The sequence below is a fragment of the Akebia trifoliata genome, chromosome 5, assembly GCF_017979445.1.
Source record: "Akebia trifoliata isolate Shusen 1 chromosome 5, ASM1797944v1, whole genome shotgun sequence".
Classification (NCBI taxonomy): Eukaryota; Viridiplantae; Streptophyta; class Magnoliopsida; order Ranunculales; family Lardizabalaceae; genus Akebia; species Akebia trifoliata.
In genome coordinates, this window is record NC_141379.1 from 28,433,850 (window position 1) to 28,444,575 (window position 10,726).

Below are 10,726 nucleotides of genomic sequence, written 5' to 3' on the forward strand. Positions count from 1 at the left end.
ATTCTAAAACTTCTAACCCCATCAAAAATGATTTACAAAAAATGGACGGTCCACGATTTTTCAACTTGTAAATATGGGACTAGAAAATTCGAAATGGGCTGATTTTTGGTGAGGATAATCTTCTAACCGTAGAGATCTTCCTCACAAAAAATCAGCCAATTCCAAAACTTTTAACCCATGTAAGACAAAACACGTTGGGCAAAGCGTAGGGTAAATAGTAGGGTGCCAAACATTTCCCTATATATTTCCCATATATATATATGAGCGTTCAGAGACCCTAAAGAAAGCCAAACATTTATTCAATGTATGGGTTACAATTTTCGGAATGGGTTGATATTTTTTTTTAGGATGATTTCTATAACGAAGAGATCATTCTCACAAAAAATCAGCCCATTTTGAAACTTTTAACCTCATCAAAAGTGTTTTATAAAAATCGAATGATTCATGATTCTTCAACTTGTAAATTAAGGTTAGAAGTTTTGAAATGAATTGATTTTTGGTGAGGATGATCTCTTCACCATAGAGATTATCCTCACAAAAAATCAGCCAATTCTATAACTTGTAACCCCCTATTTTGAAAAATGTTTGACTCTCTTTAGGATTTTTGAACGCTTCTCACATATGTATATTTTAAAGAGAATAACAAATTTCCTATTAGAAGATTGGGTAGGAGACGTGTCCATTAAATGGAGCTTCATATCGAATTTTCTATGTGAGGAGCTCTCATCAAAATCGTTCTCGAGGGTATAATGCCGTTGGAGAATCAAAAAATCATCAAAATCGTTCATCATTAAATAAACTGATGAATACCATAAACCAGTTCAATTATTTTAAGATGTTTGTCCTGTAAACCTGAGGAGGATATTCTTCTTAGGGTCAAACAGTTGGATGGTCCTCGAGATGTTTATTAAATATTTAGAGGACCATCAATGGTGTACATATGAGAAATAGGAATTCTATAGGATCACAGAAGGATATTTGACCGAGACAAATATGGAGAAGAGAAAGGTCATGGTCGCCACGATTTCTTCACGCTTTTTTTCTAGAGTTTTAAAATGGTTGAAAAATCTTGACCGTTAGAATCAATTCTACAACGTCCAAAAATTCAAACGTGAGTACACATTGCATTCTGATGCACGTTAGCATAATCCGTGGTAAGACTCTAACGTGCGCTAACTCTAAAATCGAAAGAACTGTTGAGATGGTAAAAGAGAAGAGAACAACTCGACTTGCTCTATTGACCTCACAATCCACAAATTTGGTAAGTTTTAATCATGTTTTTGGAGACATATTGGGTTTATACCAATAATGATGAATTATTTTCATAAATTTCTACTTTTTTTGGGTGCTAAATTCTATTTTAATTGTGGATGATTCGAAGTGTTCATGTTGGAGCTGTATTTTGAATTGGGTTTCTATTTTAATAGGATAATTTGTGTGTGATATAGTGTTGCTATGTGTTGTTATTAGGGTGTCCTGACATAGTCTCTTGAGTCTTGATGAGTGGTAAATGGGTATGTTAGGTGTTTGATAATATGCCAAGACCAAGTAAATTACTGTTTTGGGTATTGTTTTAAAGTTGTAAAGCTTTGGTGGTTTTTGGGTGTTGGGTTACTAATGATTTAATTTATTGCTAGGTAGGTTAATGATGGTGATGATGTTATATTTTGGCTCTATTATTAATAGTTATGTTTGACGGTTTAGTTTCAATTGTTTTAAGTTTCTATAATCTATAAGATTGGGTGTCTGGACTTCAAATTCAGTGTTGGTAAGTGATTCTTCTAATTCTAGTTGGATTTGTTAAATTGAATGGTTAATTAGAGTCACTATAGTGAGGGTTAGTGTGAGGAAGGTTTGTCGTTGGACTACATAATTATAGATTATTCTATGGTGTTTAGTTGCTTAAAAACTATGGTTGAGTTGATTTTTATAGTGAAGAATGAATCTTATTGTGCATGGTGGGAATGTGTGATTAAAGAGAAAAACAATAGATACAAATTTGATATGAGGTTTGGTATTGTATTTCGTCAAAAAATAAAAATAAAATGTAAGTAATTCTATTTTATTTTAGGGTCCTGTGGATGTTAATTTGTTTTTAAAGCTTGTTAAATATGTTGGAAATGTAAGAACTTGCAAGAAATTAATGACTTCTTTTTATATGATTATTTCATGCATAAACACTATGAATTTTGATTTATTTGTGTATGATTTACATAATTTAAATCACAGATAGAATTACTTGTGTATGATCTTTTACGCATTTGAATCTCATTTCATATACGATGATCGGATATAAAAGTTGATGTGATATGTATAGAATATTATTTGAAGTTGTGGAATTTTGATCTGATCAACTGAGAAAAAATATCGGCCTATGGTTGTTAAAAGGACGGTAAACATTCCCTTGGATGAAAGACAGTTCAAAATGCGAGTTAAACTGTTTATCGAGCATTCCCTTCGAAAAGAATTCGGGTGTTGGAGAAAAATTGAATTTTCATTGTCAATTGAAATAAATTGTGATTTGGAACTACTATTTTCTATGTGAATTCAAAATGCGAGTTGAACTGTTAATCCAGCATTTTTATGTTTTACATGAATTGTTCAAATGAAACACGTTTTTCAATTCCTATTATAGGTGTCGAGTTAGGTAATGGGTTTCCCAGCCCACCTCTCTATAGTTATATTGCAGTCCACATTCAGAGCAGCTGATATAGATTGGTTTGCATCGATAAAGAAATAAGTTACCAATTTAGTGTTTAGTGATCGAAGATCTGGAGATTTGTTTGGCAGATGCAAGAAACATCTTAAATAGAGCAACCTTGTCTGCACCTCAACCTAGTTCAGCTTCAATTTTGATTGTAGGTTGTATTCAACATCTACTTCACAAGCAATTATTTGGAAAGAGATTGAGGTACCACACGAATTTATTTGCAAGATATCTAACAGGATCTCATGTTGCTTGAATTTGATTCCCCAATTTTATAGCTTCAGTAACAGCTCTTTGGCGTTCATCCGAGCTATCTTTGTCTCGCTTCTCTTTATTGTCGCTTGTCGTTTTATCCGGTGAAGACAGAGACAAAACAGGAAGAGATGCAGAGCCCCTGTAGTCGGCTGGGGCCACTGCAAGGGAACTTAGTGCAATTGCACCATCGCTAATCAAGGGATGTAGGGTAGCTTTCTCTTGGAGACACATGGCAGCAACAACAAGCGCTTGATACAAACTTTTCATTGAGATGTCCCCTTGAAGAAGTGGATCTGTCGTTTGAAGCAACCTTTTTGGGTCTTGAAAAGTGGTTGTGCCTGTACTCCAAAACTAAAAATATCTGATTTCAAGGTCAGCTAACCTGTTCTTGCATACTCTGGGGTACAATACCCATATGTCCCCACGACTTTTGAGGATAGATGAGTCTTATCTCTCGTAGGACCAAGCCTTGCAAGCCCAAAATCTGAGAGTTTCGGAATGAACCCTTCGTCCAACAAAATGTTGGACGATTTCAGATCACCATGTATTACAGGTGGGGTTGGCCTTGTCATGCAAATATTCCAAACCATTAGCGGCTCTTGCTGCTATCTTCATTCTTGTATACCAGCCTAATGGCTTCTGGTCCGGTGCAAGATCTACAAACAAATATGGGACATGTATTGAAACGGGCAACACCTATTGAATTATTACAAATTCGGAGGAAGATTATTATTATAATTTTTTCTTTTTTGGATAAAATATTGTGAAATTAGAAAATTTAGTAGAATTGATGACATACCTAGTAGATGATCTTCTAGAGACCCCAATGGCATATACTCATAAACCAAATGCCTCTAATCTCCATCAACACAATGTCCAATGAGATTAACCAGATTTTGATGGTGAAGGATACTCAAATGTTAAAACCTCAACAAGAAACTCTTTGTTGCCTTGCAACCTATTCCTGTTAAGTTGCTTAATAGCCACAAGCTGAATAATGAACCAAAATCAGCCCTAAGTTCCTTCAATTATTGCAAAAAAAAAAAAAAAAAAAAAAAAAAAAGGAAAAGGTCCCAATTCATTTCAGGTTTAATTCACATTTACCTGCCCACTGTTAAAAAGGCGCCCCTTTTATCTGCAAGTACTTCTTTGTTTTTGTTTTCATGTGTCGTCTTTTGATTAGGATTCTCTACAAAAGACAGTGTGGATCATCAAAATTTTGAACTATTTGATATATATATATATATATAGACACACACACACAATTTATTGATAATTTTGTCTGCTTGAACCTAATTTTCTATCAAATTAAGCTCAATGTCAATAAGAAACATCATATCCAAGATCCTTAAAAACTAAGAAGAGTGAAACTGATGGGAGGGAAATGTTGGCTCATTTGAAGGGTTTCCAAACAGATTTGTGTGATAATTGAATTTTTTCCTTCTTATTTAAAGGAAGAGAGCTTGAGATATGTACGTTAATAATACCCAAATGTTGAATTTCAGTTTAGAACATGGTTTTAAATCTCGTCCGAGACCAAGATGACTCAATATCGGTCACCAACGATATGGAGAGACAAGTCATCTCAAACACTGAAACCATCCTCAAAGTAAATCCAATGTCTGATTGAGCACTACAACAAGAATTATCATTAGGAACCGTTTCCAAACAGGCCTGAAACAGTTTGAGGAATGTTTATTATCGAGGCGTCGCAACGTTGTCGTCCTAAGATTGTCAGCCGAACGCCCCCTATATATCTATGGTGAGGAGATCATCCTCACAAAAAATCAGCCAAATCTAAAACTTCTAACCCCATCAAAAGTGATTTACAAATTAACAATAAAAATCGACAATCCACAAACCTTCAACTTTGTAAACCCCTTTTGATGGGATTAACAGTTTCAGATTGGGCTGATTTTGTGTGTGGAACTTTTAAGTCATATAGGACAAATTTTGTCAACCAACATTATCGTCTTAAGATTGTTCGTTGGACATTCCACGATTCTTCAACTTGTAAACTGGGTTAGAAGTTTTAGGATAAGCTGGTTTTTGGTGAGGATGATCTCTTCATCATAAAGATCATCCTCACAAAAAATCAGCCCATTTTGAAATTTCTAACCCATGTTTTGAAAAATGTTTGGCCCTCTTTAGGGCTTTTGAACACTCCTCATATAGATTTTAAGGACGACAGTCACTCAATCAAATCGATAACTTGTTCTAGCCTATTTTGACTCAAGATCTACACTATTTACTATTTACAACAATTTATTCAAAGGAAAAGTCTCAATTTTATTCTTTGAAGAAAAATGCAATCTATAACGTCTCTTATTGACAACTACTCCATATTGAAAAACTTCTCTATTCATCGAGACACGATTGAAAACATCAATGGTTCCTACACACGTCCACGTTAAGAAAGTGAGGTATGAGGTACAATTTTGCAGTCACTGCACCATTATTCTTTCTTTTTAACTTCAAACCTTGTGTTTATTGGGCCTTCTTGTCTTTGTAAGATGCGAGCCCTTTTGTCCTCTCCACTCCAGTTCTTCTCTCTCTCTCTCTCTCTCTCTCTCTCCTTGTTGTACTTTTGATCGTTTATTTCTTTGACTTTAGACCTTGGGCAATGGATCAAACAGTGAGGTTTTCCTAGTCTTTGTTTCACTACAAAAAAAAGATTAACAGTAGTTGTACATGGGCTATTGTGCCAGAGTTTCAATTTTGATTACAAGTTGTATTCAATATCTACTTCACAAGCTATAATATGGAAATACATCAAGGCACTACACGAATTTTTGTCTTTGTTTTTTTTTTAAATGACGAGGGGACACAAATTTATTTGCAACACATCCAACTGCATCTCCTGTTGTTTTCTTCAATTGAATTCGAATCCCATTCTATAGCTTCAACAATAGCTCTTTGGTGTTCATCCGAGCTATCTTCATCTTGCTTCTCTTTATTGTCGCTTGACATTTTATCCAGTAAAGGTGGAGACAAAACAGGAAGAGATGCAGAGCCCCCCTCATCAACTAGGGCCACTACAAGGAAACTAAATGCACATGCAACATCGCTAATCGAGGGACGTAGGGCAGCCTCGTCTTGGAGACACATAGCAGCAACAGCGAGTGCTTTATACAAACTTCTTATTGAGAAGTCCCCTTGAAGAAGTGGATCTGCCATTTCAGGGAGTCTTCTTCGGTCCTTGAAAAGTGATCGTGCCTGTTCAACAAAATAACATCTACACTGTAAAGAAATGACTTTTAATCACAGTTTCAATCAACTCGAATATAAACTAGACATGTACGCATGATTGGACTTGGACAGATATATATAAGGTATATGACAAGGCTCACTCATCCATAAAGTTGATCTCGCAACATTATGAAAATGCATGTAGAATCTCAAAATCCATGACTTATCAAAGAAATTTTACATATTAACAGAAAACCAACCAGCGAGATTCCATAAAAACTACAAAGATGTTACAAGCTTTTGATAGTAAAATGAGACATTGAAGTGTTCTATACTTGCTCAATAATACTTTTCCATCAAAAGTATGAGAAGCTAGAGCTTAAGACCACCGGACAACAAAAGTGCACGCCTTTAGGTACATTACAAGATGCGACCTTGAAGACATTCTTCACAAACGAGACAACAGTTTTGTGAACAGGTTGGTACCAACACATATCTCCTTAGAAAAATTTAATTGAACGCTACTAATTAAGAAAAGTAATTAGTATCAAAGGACACTCAAAGGTCCTCCGCCAGATCCCCTACCTCGCTATGTTGCTTTGATACTCGAACAAGTTGATTATAAGAGCGTTAGCTTAGACTGAATAAATTTACATGGACGATTCCTAAAAAATGGTTTGTCATGAGTCATATTTTTAACACAATAATGTGACCTCATAAGAATTACGAGTTGTCCCAACTCTTCTAGAAGCCATGGGTTCTCTTATTAACGTCTTCTGGAACAAGAGCTTTTATTTCATCCACAACAATTCCAAATTCCAATTCCTAAAAAATAAAGACCTCTAATGGATTCACATTCAAGCAAAAGGCGAAACAAAAAAAGTAAAGAGCAAGGAAGAAAATTACCCAAGAAACTAAATTTTGTTCTTTAATAGGCCTCCTGGTGTCGAAGGCTCTTCGCCCTGTGATTAGCTCCAGTACAACTACTCCAAAACTATAAATATCCAATTCAAAGGTCAGCTGACCTGTTCTTGCATACTCAGGGGCACAATACCCATATGTCCCCACCGCTTCTGAGACTAGAGTTTTATTTTCATCAACACCAAGCTTTGCAAGCCCGAAATCTGAGAGTTTCGGAATGAACCCTTCGTCCAACAAAATGTTGGCCGATTTCAGATCACGATGTATAACAGTGGAATTAGCATTGTCATGCAAATATACCAGACCTTTAGCGGCTCCTGGTGCTATTTTCATTCTTGTATGCCAACTTAACGGCTTCTGGTCTGGTGCGAGATCTACAAACAAATATAAGACACGTATTGAAATATGTGGCGTGTATTGAATTACTGCAAATTCAAAGGAAGATTATTACTTAAAATGTTTCCTTCATAGAGATATTGCAAAATCATAAGATTAAATATAATTGACATACCTAGAAGATGATTGTCTAGTGAACCCAATGGCATATACTCAGTAAACCAAAATCTGATGACATCCATCAACACAATATCCAATGAGATTAACCAGATTTTGATGGTGAACAAGACTTAGCATTAAAATCTCAACAAGAAACTCTCTATTTCCTTGCATCCCAATCCTGTCAAGTTGCTTAATAGCCGCAAGCTGATCATAAAGAACCAAATTCAGTCCCAAGTTTCTTCAATTATTCCAAGAAGGACTCAACCCAATTCATAGTAGTTAATTTAGTCCTCATTTACCTGCCCACTCTCAAGGCATCCCCTGTACACTCTTCCAAACCCACCAGCACCCAATAGATATTCTGCTCGAAAATTCTTAGTTGCCAAGGCAAGCTCACGGAAGGTGAACGTTTTTGCAGCAATAGATACACTATTGTCTTTGTCATTGGCTTCTTTTTTGTTTTTGGTTTTAGGTGAGGTTTCTTGATTAGGATTCTCTGCAAAAAAAAGTGTGGATGAATAAGTTTTTAATGACCAAATAATTTTACACTTCTCAATGGATGTTTATAATAATTATGTCTGCTCAAACCTAGTTTTCTATCAAATTAAGCTCATTAATAGCCAATGCCAGTAAGAAAGATCATATCCAAGTGCCTTACAAACTAAGAAGAATGAACCTAAAGGAAGGAAGTGTTTGCTCATCTTGGAGTGTTTCGAAGAGTATTGATTTTCTGACTCCCCCACGTGGCATACTAAAATTGCTCTCCTGATGTGGCATGTGCTAGAACCATATAACTTTTTTCCTCGGGATACACAACTGCACATATTTATGGGGATGTGCAGATGTGTATCCTGATGCATACAATATATGGTTCTAGCGAATGCCACGCTAGGAGAGTATTTTGAGAATGCCACATGGGGGAGTCAGATTATTACGACTCGTGTTTCAAAATTGATTATAATTGAATTTGATTTTTTTCCTCTTTCTAAAGAATAGAGTCTGAATTATACTGCATGTAAGAATAATAACTTTCCTCTCAAAGAAATAACATCTACATCGTACTTTTTTGGCTCAAAGAACTATGTATCAATGCAAATCCTATAGCTATTAATTTTTAGTCTCATTTTATTGAAACCAGTCTTGCACAAATAACTTTACAAGTTACAAGGAAACATAAAATCATAGATCATCCGATAGTGAAAATTTTGTATCAGATGCATTATGAAATGACATTGGAGTAGGGGAGGGGGTATATAGTAATAGTCAAACAGATGTTCACATTAAAATTTACAACTTAAAAGCTAGGATTTGTTTTTGCACCAATTACTCACTCAACATCCGAAAAGCTGGTGGCCATTGTAACCTCTTGCTAGTATTCCTTCTCTTTGATGCCTTCTTATGGGCTGAGAAACACGAAAAGCAACTTATGAGTCGATAAACCAATAAATTCTTTTTGAATTCTTAGTTATGGAACCTTCAAAACACCAATAGAACCTTTAAAATATTAGGGCATGTTTGATTGCAGGGAGAATAATTATCTTGCAAATCATTTGTCACCAGGCAAATCCTTTTTCTCTGTCTGAGTACAACATGGAAAATCACACGCAAAAGTCTCATTAAATTAGGTGTATAAGTTTACCTTATTTGAATAAGTCTGGCCTTACTAATGGATTCAATGTCACAGTGATGTACAGGACAAAATTCTATGAATTTTAAAGAAAAAAAAATCTTGAAAAAGATTATTTTTCACTGCTAGATTTTAATTTTAAATTTGAGAGTTCAATTGGAGTTTGATAACCGTCAATTCAGGTTTAATTCACATTTACCTGCCCACTGTTAAAAAGACGCCCCTTGTATACTCTTCTAAAGCCACCTTCTCCCAATAGACATTTTGGTTGACAACTCTGAATTGCTTCAGTGAGCTCAAGAAAGGTGAATGTTTTATCTGCAAGTACTTCTTTGTTTTTGTTTTCATGTGTAGTCTTTTGATTAGGATTCTCTACAAAAGAAAGTGTGGATCATCAAAATTTTGAACTATTTGATATATATATATGGGGGGCGTTCAATGGCAAACTTTTTGGCAAAACATTTTTCAAAACATGAGTTAGAAGTTTTGGAATGGGTTGATTTTTGGTGAGGATGATCTCTACAGTGAGGAGATCATCATTGTTGAGGAAAAACTAGAGTATTTGACTCTAAATGGACAAATATTAGATATAAACAAGTAAACAAATTACTTGTATTATACCATCAATAAAAAAATATCACTCACAAGTTGAAGAAGAAAATAACACTCTATTAAGAAAAACACACTTTTACAAACACTCACACTTTTTACAACTTTTCAAGACCTCTTACTCACAACTTGTTTTCTTATTACTTGATACAAAATGAGAGGACTCACCCCTATTTATAGTAGTGGCACCTCCTTAACTAATGGCTAGGATTGTGCCAACATATTTTTAATCTAGTGGTTACAATTTTGTCATGTAGAACTTTATAAAAATATCTTTTAGTCTAGAGTTTTCTACCAAAATATCTACGGTTCTAGATTCTTCTATTTTTCTCTTATCTAAAAACATCTAGAGTTTTCTCTAAGAAGATTCTAGAAATTGGGCTCTAAATAGCCATTGGGCTTGGGTAATAAATGTGGGTTTTTCTCAATTTGGGCTGGTGTTGAATTTTAACACTCCCCCTTAATACCAGCTCTTACTCTTTGCACCATGTTGAGTTGACGACGAAAGTTTTCAAACTTGCCAGTACTCAATCCTTTTGTGAGCAAGTCTGCAACTTGATCATCTGTTTTGATTTGTCTCATTTCTATATCTTCTTGAAGAACCTTTTCTCTAACAAAATGATAATGCACTTCCACATGTTTAGTTCTAGCATGAAAAACTGGATTCTCTGCCAAACGAATTGTTGACTGGTTATCACAGTATAATGGAACCGCATAATTTATTGATTGATGTAAATCGTTCATCAGCTGTATCAGCCACATACTCTCTTGAGCTGCTGTTGCTGCTGTTCGATATTCTACTTCTGTTGTTGATAAAGACACAGTTGGTTGTCTCTTGCTACACTAAGAAATCACTCCCGATCCAAGAGTAAACATATACCCAGTAGTTGATCGGTGAGTGTCGTGATCTCTTGCATAGT